Source organism: Sciurus vulgaris, assembly GCF_902686455.1.
Source record: "Sciurus vulgaris genome assembly, chromosome: 6".
In the NCBI taxonomy this organism is placed as follows: Eukaryota; Metazoa; Chordata; class Mammalia; order Rodentia; family Sciuridae; genus Sciurus; species Sciurus vulgaris.
The window spans coordinates 148,722,655-148,749,954 of record NC_136466.1 but is presented as its reverse complement, the minus strand read 5'-3'; positions in this window follow the sequence as shown (position 1 = coordinate 148,749,954).

The following is a 27,300-nucleotide window of genomic DNA, read 5'->3' as shown; positions in this document are numbered from 1 at the left end:
TTTTATTAACAATTTCTACTCCACTCAATATCATAAAAAGATAGTATTTTCTAGCTAGTGTTTGAGAGTTAAAAAAAAAAAATCTTGCCACAGCATTACATCATTATCAAAGTTTTTCTTATGTTATAGAAACAATGTTTTTACCAGTTCTTTTTAAGATTGCCTTATTTCCTTTTCTTAGAATTGTTTCTGCCCTTATAGATATTTAGGTATATATTGACTTACATTTTGGTCATTGTATTTGGAGTAAATAAGAATATTTATATTTAAATACTAATTTTGTTTCAGAAACTATCTGTAATGACTATAGATGACTATCCTTGCTTTAAAATAAGCATGGGTATGCTATTTTGTGTCATGTATTTCATCATGGTATGATTTTATGATTAGTTCATTTTAAATGAATTCAGTGCTTCACTGCACTATTGATGTATCTTTGGGAAAATGCTACTGATGAATTTCAAATGACTAAAATTTGTCCTTGTGAAATCATCAAAAATCAGCTGCATGAAGAAATTCAGACTATAATTTTTTAAAGTCATGATGCAGACTTAAATATCTTGTCTAAAAAGTTACCAAAAGTTTAAAGAAATAAGTTTATATGAACATATATAAAAAAAAACTGTTTTACACTTTCATTTGGTTTATAAAAAATGTTTCAAATACTATTAACAAAATGTTATACATATTTATGTGCATACATAAATAAGTTTTATGTGTATGTATGCACATATATGGGCACAAATGCACATTTGTATGTGTGTATGCACAGTGGAAAATACAAGAAAACAGTAAATTTTTTAAATTGCAAAATGAATCTTATTTGTAAAATAATTATTGCATATTCTTCTGGGATGTAAACTTCTTTTAATATTGTAAAATTTTAATATTTGGCTAAACCACGTTCTTTGAGGCACAAATACAGTGTTAATTTTTATATCTAAAGAATTTTAAATGTATTTTTCCCCTTCAACAAATCTTTGTCTTGTTTTTCTTTTACTGGTGCTGGGGAATTGCACCCCAGTTCTCAAACATACTAGGTAAGTGCTCTCCCCCTGAGCCCCACATCCCCAACACCTTCACCAAAATTTTCAGTGAAAGGAGATATAGTTATCCAAAGTATTGAGTGCATCCTATGCAAAGAATTCTGACTTCTCCAGGAAGTCATTGTCTTTGTTTTGCTAAATGTGTTACAAATTCTTAAACTGAAAAGTAAATATAAATACAATATCAAAATTCATTAGAATTAAACTCCACTAATATTTAGTGAATACTATATTTTCAATTCTCTCAATTCTTCAAGGACATTTACTACATTGTGCATTTAAAATGGTCAACACATTCTCTCAGTTTTACTTTATATTTCTGCATTATCTCTTTTGTTTCTTTAAGTTATTTATAATATCCCAATATTCAAAACAGTTCCATTGAGGTTTATCATACTAGCTTTTAAACAACATGTTTTTTCATTACTTTTCAATGTGTTCTGCAATTGAAACATATTTTTTGGTGTAGATACAATGATTCACAAAATAAATCTTCTTAAAATATGATATTTTGAAATATTACTTATTTAATAGGAATAAAATAAAGCATGCTATGGGTAAAGCATCTTAACTGTGCCAGATAAACCCCAAGTTTTTCACTGAAGAAAACCACTTGTATTAGCAATATAACATAAACAAGCACAAGTTCAAGGATTTTGATTGAGACCCTGAAGATCTGGAGTCCTTGCAGGTGATCTAGTGCTGGATTTCAGGGGAATATGGTAATGGTATGAAACTGCACACAGAATTTTGTATGTGTGTAACATTTTCTTGGGGACAACCTTCAAACCTTCTAATAGATTCTTTTGGAGGTTGATTAATAATTGTAGTTTTCTGCTATGTGAAAATAATATTTGGAATTTAAGGATATACTTGTTTTATCATTTTCCTTGATGTTAAATAAGTTTAAATTATCATCTGCCAAAAGTCAATAATTTATTACTATGTAAACATTTTGAGTAGTAGAGTGATCATAGTAATAAAATTTACTCATTTTCTTAAATATGGCAGAGAATGTTAACATAACATAGTATAATTTAAATAGTTTTCATATTTTAACCTAGTTTAAATTTATTTATTTTAAACTGGAACCAGTGGTATTGGGTGTGTCATTATTACACAGATCTTCCTCTTAGAAATGTCTTACAATGACAAAGTATGGATGTAGCAAATACATTTTACAGAGAATATGGTTTGCAAGCTGTACTATTGACATTTAGTGAGTTTACAAATAAGAATATGAGAAAATAGTGTATGTGATCAAGTAGGGAAATTTTCATGATTTTTCTTGACAATTGTAGTTGTTTACCAGCTTTATTAAGGTATGATTAACAAGTAAAATTGTATACATCTATGGTGCACATCTAGGATGTAGAAGCATGATGATTTGATGTAACTATACATTATTGGTGTTTTAGTCAGCTTTCTTCCCTGCTGTGACTAAAGGACACAACCAGTACAATTGTAGGGAAGGAAAAGTTTATTTAAGGACTCACAGTTTCACATGCTTTAGTCCATAAAAGACCAGCTCCATTCCTTGGGGCTCGAGGTGATGCAGAACATCAAGGTGGAAGAGTATGGCAAAGAGAAACAACTCACATGTTGATTAGGAAGCAGAGAGAGACCCCACTCACCAGACACAGATATATACCTCAAAGCCAAGCCCCAATTCCCAGCTCTTCCAGCCACACCCTACCACTTTATTTACCACTCAGTTAATCCCTATCATGGTATTAATTCACTCATTGGGTTAAGACTCTCACGACTCAATTATTCCTCATTCAAACCTTCTTGGATTATCTCATGTGTAAGCTTTTGGGGGACACCACATCTAAACCATAACAACTGGTTACCAGCAGATGATAGCTGAGCAAATATGACAAAGATTTTATATACCTGTACATTGTCAAATAATTACCAAAATCAAGTTAATATATCTACAAGTGTGTTGTGGAACACACCTACTACAATCCCAGCTATTCAGGAGGCTGAGGCACTAGAATTCCAAGTTCAAGACCATTTTCAGCAACTTTGTATGACATTGTCTTGAAATAATAAAGATAAATAAAAAGGACTAGAGATATAGCTCAGTGAGAAAGCACGCTGTGTTCCGTCACTGGTACCTCCAAAAACTAAATAAAAATGTAAAAAAATTATCTATTATAATTATTATTTGCTGTAATTAAAACATTTGAAACCTACTAGCTTAGCAAATTTCATGTTTACATTTCATTATTAACTTTAGTCATCACACTATACCTCATGAACTCATTCATGCCTAACTGAAATTCTGTATCCTTTGGCCAATATTCCAAATTTTTCTGCAGCTACTATCTGCTGATAACTACCATTAATTCTAGCCTGTTAATGTAAACTCGGCTTTTGTTTGTTTGTTTGTTTCATACATAAGTGAGATCCTGCAGTATTTGTGTATCTTTGTCTGGCTTATTTCACTGAACCCATAAAGTCCCAAGATTTAATTTCTATTTAAAATATTTTTGGCCACTTCCAGAGAAAATATTTGATGACTTCTTTTCTCAGTAAGAGTGAAGTTTAGGGCTTAATATGGGGTGTAATTTCTTCTACTTAAAAATCCTGCTCCCTTTATCTAACTTAAACTTCCATGATTCTCCTCTAACTCACTGCATTCCAGCCATAATCTCCTCCTTGCTGTTCCTCAGCTTGGATGCTGCTCCCGTTTAGTTCTGTAACCTTGATGTTCCTCTGCCTGGAATTTTTTCCTCCCACTACACACAGGCCTAATTTCTTATTTCGATTTTGTTATATTTCCAATGTGATGATTCCTTATTTACAGAGTACCCTAAAAAAAGTAAAAACATATATTATGATCTTTATAAGCCTAACGATAGACTCAATAAAGCCCCATTCCCTCAAAAGCTGTACATGTCCTATGAATGTTATCTTTTCGACAAATAATAATTGCAGATGTGATCAAGTTTGAGATGGTCAAACCATGATCAAAGGTTTGAGATGGGGAAATCATTCTGAATTATCTGATGGGACCAAGGTAATCACATTGACTTTTATTAAGAGGTTTTTCCACAGGACACGGAATTAGACAGAAATGGATGTAATGGAACTTACAGGCTGGAGTGGAACAAAAATGATAGAACTGATGCAAGGAAGAGACCATGAGCCAAGAAATGTTGCTGCTCTTTTACATTTGGAAAAAGTAAGGGAACAGATTGTCTCTGGAAGTTTCCACATCAGTAGAGCCTCGCTCACGTATTGGTTGCAGACGTCTAACCTCCAAGAGTGTGAGAAAATGAATGTGCTTTGCTTTTGACTACTAAGTCTCTGATAATTTTTTCCAACAACAACAAGAGACTTATATCCATCCCCATAAATGCATTTTCCTGTCTGGACTTTACTTCTGTGACTCTTCCTTATGTGGGTCCCATGGCGTCCTTGCTATTTGGACATTAAACACATGCTCTTTCTTTCTGCCTCACAGGTTTTGCATTATATTGCTTTCACTTAAATACTCTCCTCTGTTACATGCATGACAGGTTCCACACATCTTGCAAATCTTTACTTATTTGTATATGGTGCTGAGGATCAAACCCAGTGCCTCACACATGCTAGGCAAGTGCTCTGCCACTGAGCCACAACCCCAGTCCTCTTTGCCTTTCTTTATATCTCTTCTGTTACACCTCTCACTGTAGCACACTTGTTATTTAGTCATTTATTTACAATACTTTTTGGAGTATAAGCTTCGTGTGGAAAAGAACTTTGCTCTTTTGTTCAATGCAGCATAGCAGTGACCTTGTGTTTTTATCAATCAATAGTGAGTCTTTAATACATGTTATATGTAAATGACTGAATGAATAACAACTTTTTCAATATATCCCATTTCCATTAAACTGAAATATATTTCTCAATGGAATTCATAGGCCTCTTATACATAATGTATATGACTTTTTAATTTATTCATAATGTTTCTCTTTATATATTGTAATCTCATTTCTCAGAGAGGTTTGAATGAATTAACAAAAATATGGTCCATATCTGAAATTGTATTAATGATTTAAAGCATCATGAAAGGATAATATTTACAAATAATTTCAAAATTAAAATTGTCATTCACATAAACTATGTCATATGTATCTTTAGAAGAATGTTACACATATAGCTATTATGCTTGCTTGCTGCTTGTTTAATGAATTAATGAATGAGGGGATTTATATCTACACATTTATGTTGATCTATTCTTATTTAAGTCATGTGAAAATGGCTAGCTATTTCAAGAATGTATGAATTCCTTTTTAGACAATCTATTGCAGTTATGTTTTATGCCATTTAAAGTAAAAGCTGGTGGTGAGCAAGATTATGGTTTCATAGGTCATAATTTATTCATGCTCAACCAATAGATAAATGATATCTGGGGGAATATGCATTTATTTCTGTGGATTATTAGCAAGTATGTAAACTTTGTGCAGGCTTATCTTAAACATCAGGCTAGTGGGGAGGCAGAGTGGGTACTGAAAACAAGGAAGAAAAAGGATTGGTGGAATATCTGTTTCTGTTTTGGGGGGAGGGGATGAGGTGGATAAAAGGCTAAATAATTCAAAAAAACGCATTGAAGAAAGACAAAATTCAGAGTATTTGATGTTCACCCTACAACACACTTAAGATGAAAACTGTGTTCATTGTTGTGTATTTATTTATTATATAGTGTAATAGTTAATTTGAATTGTCAACTTGACAAGATTAAGACATGCTAATGATTAAGACGTCTCTGGGTGTGTCAGTGAGGGCATGTCTAGGAATGATTGGCAAGTGAGATAGTGAACTGAAGTGGAGACACTCCCTAAACATGGGCAGCACCACCTAATAGGATGAAATAAAAGTTGAAAGAACAAGGAAGCAGATGCAGCTCAGCTCTCCTTGAACAGGGTCTTGATTGCTGCTTCTATCATCTGAGGATATCAGACTCTCACTTCTTCCTCTTCAAAAGAAGACTTGTCAGTGATTCTCCAGGTAGTTTCTAGAAGCCTTGGTCTCAGATTAAGGAAGGATTGTTGATTCTTCTTGTTCTGGAGCTTCTGCCTCTTGGGACTGCGCAGCAGCTGGTTCTTCTAGTTCTTCAGCTGCAGACAACCACTGTGAACTATCCAGCTTCTGGTGGTGTAAGGCAATTTAATAAATCCCCTTTTTATAATCATACTTCCTGTTGATTCTGTTCCTCTAGAGAACCCTGCCTAATACATATAGTAACAAATCTCCACACATGTAGGCAACTGACCTATTCGTACCTATAATCATCAAGGTAGTTAATTATAATTAACTAAAGTGGTTCTAAGAAAAAGTCTTAAGATTATAAGACCTCAGTACCCATTCTTTGGAGAAAAGATTAACTTCTAAGCAGTTGACATAAATTTTTGCTTGTCAAAATTATGTATTGCCAGAGAAATAAACTGTTTTGACTCTGATTGCAAATATATGCAAAAATATTTATGTAAGCCTGTATGAAGATAATATTAAGAAAGATAAATATTATACAATTAATGGCAAAAAGTCCTTCTTATTAAGGGAGCAATAATTAACATGCTAATATTAAATCTTAGATAATAGTTTTGCAGGTAATTTGCATATGATAAAATTAAGTATATTTTCATTTTGAAAATACCTTGTTTCTTCCTTAGTCTATAACAAGGAATAATTTGTTAAATAAAACAAATATGAAGTCACTCAACAAAACTATAATTACTAAAAGTACCATAATATATAATACACTATGGTTTCTAGTAACTGTGGGGGAGAGATTTTGAAATTATTTATATAGTAATGAATAAGAGATAAAAAGATCCAAAAATATCTTGTAATAGAAGTACCATTATTACAATATTAAATATTATTTGGGAATGTTTCAACTAAACCTATTTCATATTCTTCCCCTGTATAAATGTGAAACTATGTACTTATAATGAGTCCTTTTATATTATTTTCATCCTCAGGGAAACTGCTTTAAGTTTGAGTCAACAAAATTTTCCAAGAGGATTTGAAATCCTATCTACAGATAAGTGGTAGTCTGCATACAGTTATATGCATAGTCAGGTATAAACTTTTGCATGAAACAAATGCTTGATCTATATAACATATTAGAGAAATTCACTTTTATTTAAGTGGTATTATTTTGAAAGCATTGTTTGTGAATTCCAACATTTTCTACTCTGATACAGTAGAATAAATAAATAATGATTTTGTTTACACACAACCTTTTGAACATAATTCATTTTCCACCACAATACATTGTGAATACTTTTCTGCTAGACTACAATGTTGATTTTTGAAAATATTAAGGTGAATATCTTTAGGAAGACCTAGTCTTATTTAGACTTCAGTGTTATGAAATTCTTCTGCTATAATTCCATGTTGGGTCAAATGAATTTCTATTTTGGCCCTCAGCAGTCTCTTTATTACTAGTGTTCTTTATTTTAAGAAATCATGTCAAATTTCACTCTGTTTTTAAAGGTTACACACTGGGAAAGCAGAATACAAATATGTTTAAAAACATAGCCAAGTTGAAGGAAATAACTATGAGGAAAGTTCTGAGAGGCAGTTGATGATTATAATGTTTCTGACATATTATATGAAGAAATCTCTTTTTTTCTTTTATTACTATGAAATGGTAAGTAAAAATACCTAATTTTCCTCCTTTTTGGCATGTAAAAATGTACAAAATAGTAAATATATAATTTTAAGAATTTTTTGTGGGGGGGCAGTGATTTAACCCAGAGGGGCTTAACCACTGTGCAACAAAGTATTGTTTTATATTTTATTTAGGGTCTCACTGAATTGCTTAGGGCCTTGCTAAGTTTCTGAGGCTGGCTTTGAACTTGTAATTCTCCTGCCTACGCCTCCCAAGTTACTGGGATTACAAGCATTTGCCACTGCACCTGGCCAGTTTTAAGGATTTTAACTGTACAATTCAATGACATTAATTACATTCACAATGTTATATAATGACCACCACTATCTGTTACTAAAAATTTTTCCACAAGCACAAAGAGAAACTCTGTACCCACTAAGTGGTAATTCCCCATCTCTCTTCTACTTTTCAGTCCTGAAAAATACCTAAATTTCTGACATTCAGAGTTTTTGTGGAAGAAAAAAATAAAGATGCATAAATCAGGCCTAATAGCATTTTGTACAAGCATATATTCAATGCAAGAATAATTGGAATGAACTGACTCTGGTATTTTATGTTTCTTATTTTGTTCTGCTGTTTCATTATGTACATCTTAGTTGTATTATAAATAATTTCAAAATGAATTAATTCCCCATAATCAAATGAATTATTTGTAGAATTCTCCTTAGGAGATATATTTTATTTTTAGTGCTAATGTAATAATATGTAATAGACAATAAAACAAGTACAAAAAGTAAAGTGTAAATTATTTTATGGAACCCAAATTTTTTTAAAAAAACCTAATATTTATGTATATAAAATTTCTGGTTAAAACATTGTAATTGATATAATTACCTGGAGGGATAAATCAATGCCTGTCATTTCCTACTCATTTGTAACACAATTTCATGTAGAAGGTTGAGTTCCCTTAGCAAGGGCGACATATAGTGTCAATTATGAGCACAAATTGAATTCTGCAACTTTCTTTTGATCTTCAAATTTGGAAAAGCAAATGTGCATAGGTGCATCCTGATAAATCTTACATAATTTTTAGTTTTTAATTCTCTTTGTATTGCCTCCAAATAATAATTGTCTTACAAGGATGCTGACTGAATTATAATCGAACATGGTGAAGAAACATTAGAATAGAAAATAACTTTATATGTATAGAATTTGTTATTATTTGTGATTAATTAATCTTATTTCTTAAAAGTCTGGTTACACCCCTTCATGCTCAAAACACTAGAAAAAATAGGGATAGTAGGAACATACCTGAACATTGTAAAGGCTATTTATGCTAAGCCCATGGCCAACATCATTCTAAAGGAGAAAAACTGAAACCATTCCCTTTAAAAACGGGAACAAGACAGGGATGTCCTCTACACCACTTCTATTCAACATTGTCCTCGAAACTCTAGCCAGAGCAATTAGGCAGACTAAAGAAATTAAAGGGATACGAATAGGAAAAGAGGAACTTAAGCTGTCACTATTTGCGGATGACATGATTCTATATTTAAAGGATTCAAAAACCTCCTCCAGAAAACTTCTAGACCTCATCAATGAATTCAGCAAAATAGCAGGCTATAAAATCAACACGCGTAAATCTACAGCATTTTTATACCCAAGCAACGAAACAGCTGAAAGGGAAATGAGGAAAACAACTCCATTTGCAATAACCTAGAAAAAAATAAAATACTTGGGTATCAATCTAACCAAAGAGATAAAAGATCTCTACAATGAAAACTACAAAACACTGAAGAAAGAAATTAAAGAAATTAAAGATGACCTTAGAAGATGGAAAGATCTCCCATGTTTGTGGATAGGCAGAATTAATATTGTCAAAATGGCCATACTACCAAAAGTGCTATACAGATTCAATGCAATTCCAATTAAAATCCCAATGACGTACCTCACAGAAATAGAGAAAGCAATCATGAAATTCATCTGGAAGAATAAGAAACCCAGAATAGCTAAAGCAATCCTTAGCAGGAAGAATGAAACAGGGGGTATTGCAATACCAGAACTTCGACTATACTACAAAGCAATAGTAACAAAAACAGCATGGTATTGGCACCAAAATAGACAGGTAGATCAATGGTACAGAATAGAGGACACAGACACAAACCCAAATAAATACAACTTTCTCATACTAGACAAAGGTGCCAAAAATATGCAATGGAGAAAAGATAGCCTCTTCAACAAATGGTGCTGGGAAAACTGGAAATCCATATGTAACAGAATGAAACTAAACCCCTATCTCTCACCCTGCACAAAATTCAACTCAAAATGGATCAAGGACCTTGAAATCAGACCAGAGACCTGCATCTTATAGAAGAAAAGGAAGGTCCAAATCTTCACCTTGTTGGCTTAGGATCAGACTTCCTTAACAGGACTCCCATAGCACAAGAAATAAAAGCAAGAATCAATAACTGGGATAGAGTCAAACTAAATAGTTTTCTCTCAGCAAAGGAAACTATCAGCAATGAGAAGAGAGAGCCTACAGAATGGGAGAATATCGTTGCCACTCATACTTCAGATAGAGCACTAATTTCCAGAATCTATAAAGAACTCAAAAAACTCTACACCAAGAATACAAATAACCCAATCAACAAATGGGCTAATGAAATGAACAGACACTTCACAGAAGAAGATGTACAAGCAATCAACAGATAAATGAAAAAATGTTCAACATCTTTAGTAATAAGAGAAATGCAAATCAAAACTACACTAAGATTCCATCTCACCCCAATTAGAATGGCAATTATCAAGAACACAAGCAACAATAGGTGTTGGAGAGGATGTGGGGAAAAAGGTACACTCATACATTGCTGGTGGGACTGCAAATTAGTGCAACCACTCTGGAAAGCAGTGTGGAGATTTCTTAGAAAACTTGGAATGGACCTACCATTTGACCCAGCTATCCCACTCCTCAGCCTATACCCAAAGGACTTAAAATCAGCACAGCCACATCAATGTTCATAGCTGTTCAATTCACAATAGCCAGAGTATGGAACCAACCTAGATGCCCTTCAATTGATGAATGGATATAGAAACTGTGGTATATATATATATACAATGGAATATTACTCAGCTATAAAGAATAATAAAATTATGGCATTTGCAGGCAAATGGATGAAATTTGGAGAATATCGTGTTAAGTGAGATAACCCAATGTCAAAAATCCAAAAGAGGAATGATCTCACTGATAAGCGGATGATGACACTTAATGGGGGGTGGGAGGGGGACAAGAATGGAGGAAGGAGGGACTGTATAGAGGGAAAAGAGAGGTGGGAGGGGTGGGGGGGAAGGAAATAATAACAGAATGAATCAAACATCATTACTTTAAGTAAATATATGAATATGCAAATGGTATGCTGTTACTCCGTGTACAAACTGAAACAACATGTATCCCATTTGTTTACAATAAAAATAAATTTTAAAAAAAAGTCTGGTTATTTCAAAAGACAAATAATTTTTATATAAAAAATTTAACGAATCCCTATTATATAATTAAAGATGTAAACTTAAGATGTGCACAAATATATATTCCAAAAGAAAGCTACTAAAAAGTTATGATGCATCTGTAAAGCACACAAAATGCTAAAATAAATCTTATGTGTATTTGTTTTTAATTTTCATAAAAACTCATAGAATATTCCCCCATATATACATATATATATATATATGTGTGTATATATACACTCATACATACACATACATATGTATCATAGGTAAACATTTTTCGTACCTATTTCTTTAGTCTGATTTTAAATGCCTATCTGTCCCTCAACCTTATTCCAAATCCTGATTTTTTTTTTTTTTTTTTTTTTTTGCATTTGAACGGTTTTGAAAATTTCAAGATAAAAAGGGACTTTAAAATTTGGAGAAAGAGCACTTCTACATAAAAATAAATAATGGAAATAATGGAAATCCTTCATGGGATAATATTTTGTGTTATGCATCTTTTGATATATACATGGAATATATAAAAAATTTATGTAACCATGAAATGTTTGCTAAAGTACTAAAACTAAAGACATTAGAGGCCAGAATATTAAAGATAATGGTGGTAACTTTCTTATTTAGTAAAGTAGGTGACTTAAATCTCATGATAATTAACTACCTGCCAAAATTAATGGTCCTCATATAACTTAAGTAATGCATTGACTAGAATTATTTTCCTTATTATATATACATTGCATTAATTAAAATAATAATATTTGAAGGGAGATCAGCAAAGAAGAGTAAGTGGATCTGGGGGAAGCAGAAGGGGAGGGAAAAGAAGGGTACTGGGGGAATGCAATTGAACAAATGACCTTACAGTCATGTACAAATGGTATAATGAACACCACTATTATGTATAATTATAATATGTATAATGTTTATGTTTTATGTGATTAATGTTACATATGTACATTTTGAAGCAGAAGAGCAGATCAACTATTTATGTAATTGTTACTTTGTCAAGGGAGTTGTCTAAGTTTTTCAAAATACATCACATACTCTAAAAGAGTGACAGAACTCACTTTCCAAAGACTCAGAGTAAAATTATAAATAATATACTTTTGAGATCATTATAATTAGTGAATTTTCTTTGGAATAAAGCACACATTTCATGCTTTGGTCTTGGAAATGCATGATAATACCTAGTTTTAAAATATATTTCAAATTGTTTAGAACAAAATTACATTTTTTCATATAAATATTCAATATTTTTTAGGTGTCAAGGATTCTTGTTAGTTGTAAAAGAGTTACTATTGTTCACAGCTAATCTGAAATTAATCATTTCATAATATCTCATTTTTATTTACATTTTTAATTTTAAGATAATTACAGAGTTACACACAGTAGAAACAAATGATGCAAGGATCATCCCTAAATATAAAACAGAATTCAGTTATTTACAACAGTATGGAATAATTAGGAGCATATTGTGTTAAGTGAAATAAGCCAGGGACAGGAACAGATATCAAATACTCCGTGATCTCATTTACATATTGAATCTAAAATGTTGAGCTCATAGAAGCTGGAAACAGAAGATAGATTACAAGGACTGGGGAACAGGAGGAAATGGGTAAATTTTATTAAAGGATGGAAAGTTTCTGTTAGGTAGGAAAAAAAAAACATCTTGAGATCTGTTCTATGGCATATTGACTATAGTTATCTTTTGTACATTTGAAAAGTGATAAGAATGGAATTTTAAAATTTCTCACCACAAAAAGTTATTTTCTGGAATAAAAACTTATTAATTAACTCAATTTAACAACTCCACAGATTTAACAACTCCACAGCATATGGATTTATCAAAATATCATGTTGCACAGTTTAAATATATATAAATTTTATTTATCAATCAAAATAAATTATTAAATAAAAATAACACAAAGAGCTCTAGTGTATCTTTTGCCCAATTTTTCTGAAGGCAACTTTATGGAAAGTATAGTATATTCAGTACCCTATAACAACTAGAATATTGACTATTGACTTTGGGGAGTCAATGTACTGAACATTTTCCTCACCACAGAAACCCTTCTCGAGGCCCTTTTTTTCTACTCTCACTACTCACACTCCCTTATCTTCCCCTTATTTTCTAGCATTCACTAAGTCCTCATTTCCAAAATTTTTTGATCCTGTGAATTTTCATAAATAAAATCATAGCAGATATAACATCTGAGAATGGTTTTTCTCACAGAGCATAAGCTAGGGTCTGAATGTTCGAGTTTCCTCAAAATGTCAAACTTAACCTCAAGGCAAAAGTGTTAAGAGGTAGTACCTTTGGGGATGTGACTATACCATGAAAGTAGCAACTTTGTGAAAAGGATTGTTATTGCCACAAAATAGGCCCATGAGGGCCTTCCCCCTTCCACTATGAGAGGACTCAGCTAGAAGGTGCCTTCTAAGGGGAGGAGGGCCCTCAGCCCTCACTGAATCTCCTGGCTCCTTGACCTTAGATTTCTGAGAACTTGGAGAAGAGAATGTGCTGTTTATAAGCTACCCAGTCCATGATATTTTGCTAGAGCATCCCAAATAAACAAAGACAAAAATTATCTAGAGGTCCATCCAGGATGTTGCACGTCATCCCTGGTTCTATTTCACTTCTGAATAATATTTGAAGGTGTGATGTAACATGGCTTGTTTAACAATTCATCCATCAAAAGGCATATGCATTGATTTTTCAATTTTGGGTCATTAGAATAAAACTGCTATAAACCTTGTGTGTAGGTTTTGTGTGAATGTAAGTTTTTATTCATCTGCAAAAAGTAACAAAGAGTGCAATTCTTAAATCATATGGTATTTTCATATTTAACCTTTTTTTTTTTTTAAGCTAACAAACTATTTTCAAATTATTTGCACCAGCCATAAATGCTTCAGTGGTGCAATGTCTACTATGTCCGGGACGGCATTTGGACTTGTCATTGTTTTTGTCATTATTTTTTAGTCCATTTAATAGATATATAATTATAGCTCAGATAGCTTACTGTGCTTTTATTTGAATTTCCCTAATAAATAATTGTTTCAAACATCCTTTCATGATTATAATTCATATATTTCATTCAGTTTCCTTCCATTGTTTTGACCACTTTCAGTAGAATATTTTGTCACTATTGTTGTGTTAAGAGGTCAAGATTTTAGTCTTTTTTGCATTTGAAATTTATTTTTTCATTCTGTGGTTTGCTTTCTCAGTTTTATAAGATGAATTGCAATGAAATGTTAGATAATCTTTTTTTTACCTTCTCATTTTTAAGAATCATGATTTTACTGTCATTTTAAAAAATACCCCCCAATGTAAATCTCAAATTTTTTTTGTTATTTCCATACTTACCCACTTTAAGTTCTTTATCCATTTGAGTTAGTTTTTAAAGATATGAAGTTAGATCATTTTTTTTTTTTGCACGAATATCCATTTCTCTTTTCCATCTACAGAAGAATCTTTACTTCTTACATTGATTTGCCAATCTCTGTGGTTCAGGATTTTGATCATTTGCATGTAACATATATATTAACATGGCTTAAGGTTGAGTATATATTTTTCCTTTTGTTTTCTCTTGGTTTTTTCTGCTTTTTTGTTTCTTTCTTTTCTTTTTCCTAACTTTCTGAGGTTTACTTCAGCTTGTATTTTCTTTTTAGTATTAATTCATTAGTGATTGCTCTGGATATTATTACATGTACATGATATTGGTAATAGTAATAATGATGATGATAAACTAAAAATTTCTTTTTAATAATTCAAATAAAAGTTACGAACTTCATCTCTGGTTTAATCCCTTTGACTTCAGTTTTACTACAAGATTGGCTTAAATATTTCCTCTACCCATATATAAAACTATAGCATATAATGATGTAATTTTGGCTTAGAATGTCAAAAATAATATAGATGATGACTCTAGACAAGAAGGTAAGAAAAATCAATTGTTTGAACATATATGGATATACTGGAATCCTTCCTCCTTCTTGACATTTCAAGATTGTTTCTTTCTTTGTTTATTATATATTTAGAAAACTTACTTTATTCCTTCTATATTCACAATCTTAGAAGATGTTGATACTTCATTTTGTGATTACTATTTTTAAATCTTTACAAGACTATTTAAATATCTCTGCTTTCTCAATGTTGTCACATAATGATTTAAAATTTTTGTGATCAGTTTGAGGTCTTCCTGGTTCTTGGCATGTTAAGTGACATTCTGTGAAAATGTGGACATTTTCAGTGCTTGTGTTTCTGTGTCTTATTTACATCTTATATTTCAGCTGGCTATCTTTGACATGTTCAGATAGGGAATCTGGTTGGTACAACCTTATTATTACCACAAGGTGTTTGAGGAGACTAAGTTCCAGGTCATCTTTCCATCTTCCATTGACATCAAATGGGAAGGTGGGGCTTCCTTGTTGCTGATGGGTAGAAAGAATAGGAAAGTAAAAACTATTTTAAGGTGAATGAAAAAAAAAACCTGATTGTATGAAGGTAGCTAAAAATACATAGATAGAATTTTATAACTGTGAATATCTACGTTTTAAAAGAATGATATTGAAAAAAATAACCTAATATTTCAAGTCAGAAAATGAAGGGCAAACTCAACCTAAATCAAGGTGAAGGAAGGATGGATTAAAAAATCGTGAAATTGAAGATAGAAAAATAGTATAAGATGATGGTCAACAAATTAACAAACCTTTGGCTGGATTATCTAAGAAATGGAATGTAAAATGGCATAGCCACTTTGGAAGACAGTCCAACAATTCCACAATGCTAACCATAGAATTGTTCTATGACCTGTTCATTACACTCCTGAATATAAAACCAAGAGAAGTGAAGACAAGTTGCTCACATTAAAATTTTTACATGAACACTTATAGCAGCAGTATTATTTGTAATAGGACAAGTTTTCTGAAATGTGTGCTCTTCTATTGTCATTTATGGCCACCTTATTGTTTAATAGCACAACAAAGCTTCTTGTGCCTGGGACTCAGTACACACTGGTCATCATTTTTTTTTAATCCCTTCCTTCCCCTTACTCTTCCTGTCCTTTGATAACCAGCACATGGTTCTAGATCATGTGGTCATGATGTTTTGACAGCATGTAGTTAAGGGTATATTATTTTAAGGCTTATGTTGACAAAAGAAAAGAGGAAGAAAGAAATCTCAGCATCACAACCATCATCCCCAGGAAAACAACAGTTTTTAACATTGTATGTACTTACAGTGTGACTAGAACTGGAAATCATTAGTTTATATGAAGTAAACTGGACATAGAAAGACACGATCTCGTTCATATGTGAAATGCTATGTGTCAAGTACTGTTCTAGAACTAGGAATGTCATGTGGGGCAAATCAGACACAAACTGCTCTACTGGGGCTTAATATTTTTGGGATTCAGATTCCAGTATCCACTAACTGCCAGATGACGTACTGGTGGCCACTAAAGTAGAACAAAATTTGGAGAAATCACATTGGAGTTGTATTGCAGCATCTAGAATTTTGTACCTTGTAATGGAAAGATAAATCCTTGGGCAGGTCACTTGTCACTAGTCTAACAGGCAAGAGCAAGTTCTTGCCTCTATTGTTATGCTCTCTTGCAACCTGCAACTTTCTCTCTGTGTTGTATAACAACTAGACACAGAAGAAAAGTACATGGCTAAATTGTAGTAGCAGTTGAATTGAAAACATTAATTATTTAGTAACTCTTCAGGCTTTGGTTAAGAATGACTGGAATCTTAGCAAATGCAACAGGGATAGATCATTGGTCCATTACCATTGTTATGCAAGGGAGGCCCCTAAGAAATTTTTAAGCAATATTGATGCCTGAGTCAAACTACTGTGTATTAGGCCTGTGACCTGAGGTTTAAAAGCTTGCCAAGTGACACTTGTGTGTTGTCATCCACAAGAACCTATGGTCTAGAGCCAAAAGAGGGCCTCTGGATCATTGTGATTTATTTGCCATGGAACCTATTCCTCTTGCTGGAAGGAATGAAAGATCTATGTATTTTTGGCACAGAAGTCAGAATAAGTGTCATAATTAGCTTAAATATACCATGAAGGTGCTAAATCAAATTTGGAAAAGCCGAATTTCCTCTTGTTTTGAAACCACTCTAGGTTTTTAGAGTTCACAAATTTTGATTATTAAGATTCAGACCTGGGTGCTGGGGTTGTAGCTTAGTGATAGAGTGCATCTGTAGCACATGAGGCATAGGGTTTGATACTCAACACAACATAAAAATAATAAAATAAAGGTATTGTGTCCATCTACAACCAAAAATTATGTACATTCTTTAAAAAGTATATTAAGCCCCAGTTGGGCATGGTGGCACATGCCTGTAACCTCAATAGATTGGGAGGCTGAGGCAGGAAGATCGTGAGTTCAAAGTCATCCTCAGTAACTTAGCAAAACCCTGTCTCTAAGTAAAATATTAAAAAAGGGGTGGGGGCTGGGATGAGGCTCAGTGGTTAGGGCCCCTGGGTTCAATCGCTGGTCCAAAAAAAATGTTTAAACCCTGTGTTGTAGTTCCTGGAGAACTGAGCCTGGTGATAATAGAAAACTGAACTGAATATCTGGAATAGCGCCAGGGGACCTATATTCTTAGTACGTGTCTCAGAGGGTACACAGACAAATGAAAATGTGAAGACCATTGTGTGGGTGAGTGGGGATTTTAATGAATGCTAGCAGAGTTAGAGGTGGTCATGTGCAACCTTCAGTGCTTAAGAAAAGAAACTCATAAATTTAGAACAAGTTAATGCAGTTGTAAACACTAAAGTCTAAAATCTCTCTCTCTCTCTCTCTCTCTCTCTCTCTCTCTCTCTCTCTCTCTCTCTATATATATATATATATATATACCTATTATGCATCAGATAAGTAATCAGGCTTGAATTACATAGAGAAATATATGATCTGTCTCTTATTTCCCAGTTCCATGGAGTTTGTATTCAAGATGGTAAGGCAGAAAATCAATTTAAAAAAATAAAAGAACATGACAATTACATATAGTCTTATACAGAGATAAGTGAACAAGAAACAAAATAAAATATGTAAATAATAGCATAGAGATCTAGCATTGAAAACTTAGGTCCAAATGAGGTCTAACTAAAAATTGTTCATTGTTAAATATGTGATATAAGCAAGGTGAAAGGTTTTGAAAGTACAGAGAGAACTTTTATTTTCTTAGTTTTAACTTGAAAAAATATGTTATCATGTTTCCATTCCTTGGAACCAGAGATAATGCAGAACATCACAGCAGAAGAATGCGACAGAGAAAAGCAGTTGAGGATCTGGCACTAGTAAGCAGAGAAAGGGTCTCCATTTATCAGGGACAAAATATATTTCCCAAAGGCACACTTGCAATGTCCCACCTCCTCTAGGCATAACCAAATCATCATCATTTACCACTCAGTTAAGCCCTACATTCAGTGAACAAATTCATGGACTGGGTGAAAGCGCTCATAACCCAATCATTTACCTCTAATCCTTCTTGCATTGTCTCACTCATGAACTCTTGGGGGACACCTAATATCTAACTTATAACTGTCTTATGCTTACTAAATAACAGCAAATCAAAATGAAAAAATATTACCACTTTGTATTATATGCAGAGCATTTATAAAAATGATAATGAGGAATGAATATGTAGGTATATATATATATATGTATAATAAAAAGTATATGTGTGTGTGTGTGTGTGTGTGTGTGTATTAAGTGTAAAGTACTTTGGAAATGTCACCTCCAAATCTCATAAACTTGGGCAATTCCAAAAGAATTGATTAGGTGTGGGTGACAGAGCCAAGCAAGAGAAATCCCTTTGTACATTTTTAATTGTGTGCCTGATGTTTGTATAACTTTAAATGATAAGTACAAATGATAAGTACAAAAATAATGCCAATGATATATTATTCCAAAATGATAAAACATACATACAGTCATAGGCTGAATATAAATTAAGTACACATTCTTATATTTATTATTATAGTTTAACTTAATTGTTGGGGCCAGTGATATTTCAGTAAGTGCTTAATCAATGTGAACCATAAATTATAAGAGATAGTAGTTCATCTTGGACTATGTTATACTGGACCTTTAGGGGGAGTATTCAGTTCTTATAAGATTTACATTCACTCAAAGTTGCCAGACTTCTATTAATGTAATACAATTTTTATAACGCTACTAACAACTCTGACTTCGTTTTAACTCATCAACTAGACATGGACTGTTCTAAATAGTACCATCCATTCTCTCAGTCATCGCATGGTTTCACTTCATCAGAATTAAATGACTCTAATGACTTGTCATGATTTATCATCCAGAGAATGAATAATCTATACTTTCTATTATTAATCTCATTACTCTTATGCATGACTTGACATTATAAATTATCGTGAAAAGAAGAATGTTTTGCTCATTTTTCTTTGGTATACTCTATTAAAACATAATTCTCAAAGCGAGAAAAATAAACACATGATTGGCAATAAAAATATTTTACATCCAGCCTTAGTATTTAAATTTTTCTTAAAATTACATTCAATTTTGTGTATTATTTTAATAATAAATGAGTCCACTTTAACCATATTTTAAGGAGGATGACAGTGTATTTTTGTTTTATAAGTAGCCAATACAAAAATAATAAATCCAATAAAAGATTTTCAAAGGTAATGATCAAATAGCCCCTTTAAGTCAAGGGAAAAACATCATAGTCTAAAAGTGACATCTAAAGAATTAAATTATTATGTTCTCAAAATATAATATTTTTAAGTTTACTTCAATATTGTTTTTTGGCTTAAACCAGTCTAAATACAAGTGTTGTTTTAATGATTATTTTTCCAACATGTTCACTCCCCTGATGTCAATGTTGACTACAGGCATTGTACATTGTTACATCCAGTAATGCTTGTTGAATTATTTCCAAAGAGGGTCTATTAACCTCAAAAGCAAAACCCTAAAACTCTTCAGTTTTATCCTTCTTAAGAAAGGATAAAAGCTTTTGAATTTATTTTGTTACCTAAGACATAATAAATAATACCCTTTATTTGAGCATATTTTTATACTAATTATCTCAAAATTCTTCAGATTGTAGATGGAGAGAATCAACTAATAGAAACTTAGTTATAACTGGGTGAATGCATGGCATTGTGGTTAAGAGAGGATCTGACTCAAATTCCCTGTCTGGTATCAGTTCTGCCATCTACCAGGTCCCATGAAGTTGGGAAATTGCTTAATCTCATTCTTTCAATTCTGCAAGCATTGAACACAGGTAAATACAAAATATCTATGTCATAGCTTATGTGGAAGGATAAAATAAGCTAGCTATAAGTACATATAACTTCATTTGGCACATATAGCAATTGTATAATTGTCAAGCTTTTTAAAAAATTAGTTGATGATGAACCTTTATTTTTATTTATTTATATGCCATACCAAGGATTGAACCCAGTGCCTCACATGTGCTAGGCAAGTGCTCTAACACTGAGCTACAACCCCAGTCCCTTATTAGCTATTTTTACAATAATGATCACCATTATTGTCATTTCCATCATCAAAAAATTTTGTAATTTCACTTTCTTAATGATGTGTTTTGACCACAAAGAACAATGATTGTCATTCCGCAGTTTCTCAGTAAATATCTATTTAATGAATGAATTATGATATTGTTCTTTTAGCTACATCATATCATTCAATTTCCACAAAGCTGTGTTATTACTCTTCCACTATACAGGTGACAATGAAGTTCAGAAAGGAAAACTCAATCAACGTACATACAGGGGTAATGCCAATAATTAATCCTACTTCAATAATTCGCTTACTTATTCATTTAACAGTAATTGTGTGCCTTCCACTTCTTAGATTTAATGTTTCCACAAGGAACTAGAAATAAGAATCCAAAAAGTTCAGGATTGAAAGAGTATCCAATTGCTTGAAGTTCTATCCATGATCATCACAGCTGGGTTTTCCAGGGAATGTTCTTCTTGGAAGTTATTAATAAAGTAATTTTCTGAAAATTTAAACCACATTTCTTATTTCTTGTCTTCCTCTTTGAGAAAGCTTGGAAAATATATGAACACTTATAGAATGTTTGTGCATTTGAAGGATCATAATTACATTTTTCCAATAGGAAGGGGATTGGGATTTTCAGTTATCCAACTGTTCCTGCATTGTTAGGATACACTGCAATCATTGTTCTCATAGGATGTGTCAATGCCTGCTTAAAATACCAACTTATATGGCCAACACTAGGAAGTGGAATATTTAAATAAACACAACTTAAATAAATATGTTAATAATATCATTATTTACATGGGAAGAATAACTATGTTGAAACTGAACAACCCAAATAAAAATACTTTTGATGTCATTTTGGACACAATAAATTGTTAAACTTTGAAAAGATACGGAATTATATATTCTGAACTAACCCTTTGATTTATCATGGAATTTTGGAGAAACAAATACCAAACTGATAATAATAAAGAAATTCAAAATTGTAATGAGCAATGAATTATGTGAAATTGACTTACTTAATTATTCAAAAACATATTTTGCAATATTCATATCATTAGAAAATTAATTTGGAATATTATGCTTAACCAGTTGATTCCATCAAAAATAAAAGAAATCTGAACTGAGATGATAATATGAACATAATTATTGAACATATGTGAAATATCAGATTGTAGATGTAGTATGCAATTTCATTTCATTTAAAAAACAACCCTGTAAAGTAGAAATAGCTATTATATAAATTTCAGTTAGCATAGCAAGGTTAAGTGACTTGACATTGTTCAGCTACAAAATGAAAATGTCAGGATTGAATCAATTACACCTCTAATACCATGTTATTTCCCAGTGAATCTTACAAACCAAAAATATTGCAAAACCATACTTTTAATTTTAAAAAATTTCGGTATTGCAGTATATTTAATAGTTTATAAGAGGATATTAATTATTTATGTGACTAGTAAAAGGAAAGAGTATGCTTCATTAAAAGCAGGGCTTTTTTTTTTTTTTTACTAAAAGTATAGTTTTATTCATGTCACCAATGATTAATTCCAGCAACAGGTTATCAGAGGCATTTGTAAAATTTTAAGCCTTCATATATTCAATAGCAGAGAGAAAAAAATATATTCTGCATTGTTTTAGTCTTACTTCATAAGAAAGAAAAATGCCAAAAAAGTTTAGTAAGTTTTCTTCCAAAATATGAATTTTCCTCATTCCAATGCACACAAGAAGCAAAGTCGCAGAAAGATTTTAATTGTAGAAAAGGGACCTCAAGTTTGATAATAATTTGAAAACTATTAATATACATTTTATTCTTTTATTCTTGGCTTTCTACTCAACCAGCATAAAGACAATAAAATTAAGATTTTTTTAATATCCAGATATTTGAACAAGTAGAGCCATTTTCTTTTGGTGAGGGGAGTAGTGAAGTGGGGAGGGACACTTATGGCTTATTGACATTCAAGTTCTCTCTTTGTCCTCCTCCTCTTCACTCCGTCTTGCACGAGGCTCTGAAGATTCTCATTCTCCTATAAATATAAGTGAGAGCAGCATAAGTTATTTTTCCACTGAGTTCACGAAGGGATTGGGAGACAAAGGTCCTCTCAAACTGCCTTATCTGCAGTAATATCTAGTTGCAAGGGGATGTAGAAGTTCAGAGATGGGTTTTGCTGAGGGTCAGGATGAACGATGCCTAGCCCACCTAGTCTTACCCAGCCTGCTTACCCAGGCATCGGAGATCGAGCTCTGAGGCACGAATCTAATTTATTCAGGGTTGCACAGGACATATATAGGCACATTATCCAATTAGGTTAACACACTTGTTAAAGTATAACAGAGTCAGCCTATAGGTGAACTACACGAAGAGGGTCCAGGTAGTGCAAACAATCAAGCATGCCTAAGCAATTCTGCCCAGCAACGGGTCTGGGACAAAGGACTGGGGCAATGGCAAGCTCCAGCACACAGCATGAGGCAAGGCAGTGCAGGCAAGCTCACATCACAGCTTTCTGGGATGCATGACAGAACGAGGCCTCCCCTCAGCTCAAACTCAGCCTCAAGAGCTGCAAAGACCTTCATTCCATGGTGAGTCTTTACCATTACCTCAGTTTCTCTGTTCAGACTGTTTGGCTTACTTAGACCACGGTGTCAGTGACTGCTGTCAGATAAGCTTGAGGAATGTTCCCTACCAGGGGACTCCTCCAGTCAGTCAGTTACTAAATCTAGGTAAAGACCTTGTTTAAGTGAATTCCCAGCTGATGTTATTTTTAATATGTGCTATTGGAATATTTTTGTTTCTTATTTTTCCTAGAGAAAATGCTTTCATATGTGTATGTATTTAGAAATAATGTATTTACATACAATTGATTTGAATTGAGTATGCATAAAAATTTATTAAATTTATTTCCTTTTAATTTAATTATTTTCTTATGAAAGGATATTTGGACATATTTTCCCAATGTAACATATGCCAATATGTATCTAAACAATGTATGGTTAAATTTCCAACAGTGATCAATTCATTAATATATATATATATATGTATATATGTATATATGTGCATATGTGTGTGTGCATATGTATCAGAGTTTAAATTAATATATTCCCTAAAAAAATGACAAAGACTAAATTCAAAATACAAAAATACAAGTAGGAGGGCATGCCCAAATGGTGAAAATTTTCTAAGATTATTTTATAGCATTAAAGACATAAACAAATACATTTAGGGCTATGACTAATAAAGATTTTTTAAACCTAACATATATTGTAATGTGTGATGATTAAGTTAAAAGGTATGTGATTAATTCACCATTCCAATTTCTCTTTTTAGAGGAAAACTACAATCAGTATACTACTTTAGTTTAATATTCAGATGCTGGTCACGAGGATTTCTAGATAGAAAATGCCTAAGTTATGTGATACTCAAAATATTCCTAGACTTTGTACATTATTAATCCCTAGAGAAGACATCAGGGTGTTGGGGGAAAAAAAAAAAGATTCATGTTAATTCATTTAATAAGGCATACATTTAATAACTACACATTTCCAAAACTATGCCAGGTATTTACAACATATTGAAAAGATTTTGTCCCTATCTTCATGATTTTGAGCATATTTCAGGATTGTTTTAAATCCTCATGTTAGGTGTAAAATATAAGACTTATTTTCATGACCATCTGAAAACATGTTGACAAAAGTTTAGCTGCCTGGCAGCCAAGATATTTCCAGAATCCTGTTTCAAAGACTCTACATGTATTTGTTTTGCATACTACAGGACACTCTCCTCCATGAATGGATGCCTCCGATCAGGCTAACTCACTTGGAAGTAAGACCCTCAACATAAAGCTGGATACATTTCCAGTTCTTGTTCTCATTCTTTGCCCAAAACATGTTACCCTTAAATGTTTTCTTTTCATCATTTTTATTAGAGAAGAAGGAAAACATTTTTACCTAAACTAAACATAGATATAATAAACTTTGCTGTCATTAATAAAATACATTAAAAATCTAAAATAAAAGTTTTAGAATTATTCCATTTTTCACCAAAATGATTGTAATTCCTATTTTGAATATCCTTGATATATTTTCCTCTGCAGTAAGAAGTTTCCCTCTCTACATGTCTTGAGGCAAATTTAGAGTAATTATAATTTCCATGTGGATATATAGGGAAATACTTCCATGCATGTATTGTATAATAAATAAATCTCAAAGTTTAATAAGTTAAAATCAATCAAGTTACAAGGAAAATAAAGTAGTTAATTAAGGAAACACACAAGTCTACAAGTCTTTGTAACTGAGTATATGCAAACTGAGAGGGCTCCTTTATTTGAATTAGTTTAAATATGCATAAAACTCAATACATAATGTATACTTCATATATCAACAAACATACTTGGAGTAAATGAAGAAAAATCATGAGAAATTAGCTCATTATTGATGATAAAAAACATATCTTTTCTATAACTATAATCAGTATATTCAATATTATTAAAGTCATGTATTAAAAGAAAGATTAGTACTGAAAAAAAATGTATCACTCATCCTAGACTTTTTCCATATATATACCATTTTCACAGACATAAAAATAAATATATACATGTGTATATGGGATTATTTAGATTATTGATTTCTTCCTAAGTTAGACTAAAATATATCGTGTCCTATAAATTTAAGCATTTAACATGGAATTGATTCCCATGAGTAGTTAGAATTACTTTTGTTAGTTGAAAATAATGTGATCAGACTCCAAAGGATTATAAATGAAGTAGACTAGACGAATAGGACTAATATTTGACACCAAGACCTTAAGATTTAAGGTTAAAAAGTGTTATGGGAAATATAAACTATGTAAAAAAAATTTTTTTCTTGGTCTCCTTATTAAAATAAAATTTCCTAAAAGAGAATACATTTATCATGCAGCAGATGATGCAAAGGGACCACCCAACCCTTGAAATCCCTAGGCATTTTAGTACAATCCCCGTCTTTTCAGTGTAGGCAGACTGACTTGTTTCCAATCAATGAAAGCCAACATAGGTGATGGCATGCCACCTTCTAATTATGTTCACAAGTGCTCATCACTTTTCAACAGCCTTTGAGTCTTGCTGTCTCTCTATTGCCACACTTTTATAAATTATCCATGGAGAAGACCACATGTTAGTGAACTGTGTGTGCCCCAAGAAGTGAGGGTAGGTCTTAGTATGTATGACACACCACAAAATCCCTTCACCTTTCAGTCCTTCAATCCAAGGATTAGTATTTTATTATCAAAATTATGGAGTTGAAAGTGAAGACTTCTCAACTCAACTTTCCATGAAGATCTCAACTGTGAAATCTCAGGTGGTTTTTAATTTGCATTTCTCTAGTTGCTGAGGAATGGTGAACCTTTTTACTGTCATGTAAACTAACAACAACAAAAACAACAAAGCCAACTCTTTTAGTCAGTTTTCTGTTTACTAGTGTGAATACATGAACAAATAAACTATAAGAGGATGGATTTATTTTGGTTCATGGTATTGAGATATCAGTACAAGATCAGTTAAACCCATGACTTTTGGATCTAGGGGAACCAATTCCTTATGGTACGAGTTCATTACAAAAAAGCCTGCTTTCCTGAAGACAACTGGAAAGCTAAGAAAGGAAGTTGAAGGTACTGGGATCCCAACCCCTTGAAGGCATAATTACATTGACCTAACTTCCTTTATGACTCAGCACAATTTTTATTAAACTTTATCTCTTTACCCATAATTTTAATTCTTAAAGGAATGTAGATGATGTCATATTAGTTAAATTTAATTTACAGAATCTTGACTTCTTCTTCTTAAATATAATAAATCAATGCATAAATAAGAAATATACAAATATATCAATAATAAATAACTATTATTATCCATATATTTGTGTATACATAATCAAAAATTAGTTATTTTAAGAGAAGAAGTGTTTAAATTCTAAATATAAACTATAGAAATATAGGAAGTCTTCACTTTGTGGTTCATATTCTTTCAAAACTACCTGAATTAAAAATCTATATGAAAGTCTATGACTTTTTATCTACAATCCAAAGAAATACAAATTACTATACCATGCTATTAAACACATACTTTTTCTTATTAGTAAAAAAAAAATGGTACTTTGTGTTTCATTTTTTTTTTACCATTTGTTATATAATTAGGCTATTCAAATTATTTACCAAAATACATGTTATTTTGCTTTATTAAAAAGATAATTTGAGAGAGAAAAAAGGGGAACTAAAAGTACCAATAATTTGAAATCCAGACATAAGAAATGTAATTAAGAATATAGATTGCCCTTTTTTTTTTTTTTTTTTAGTGACTATAGGAAATTGATTATTTAGATACCCTAGATTATCTGTTAACATTGAATTCCATTGGTTTTCTATGAAAGCGTTGTCATGGAAACATCTTTGTGGATTTACCACCTATTATTTCATTAGAACAGTGTCCTAGAAAAGGTGTGAAATAGATTTACTCCTGACAGCTCATTAAACTGGTAAATTTAGGGGAAGTGTGTATGGGATGTCTGCAGAAAACATTACTTTATTTCAAATGCTGAAAGTTTAGTCAAAAAGAACAAAACTATTCCACAATACTCATCTGCTAGTTGATAGCAATTG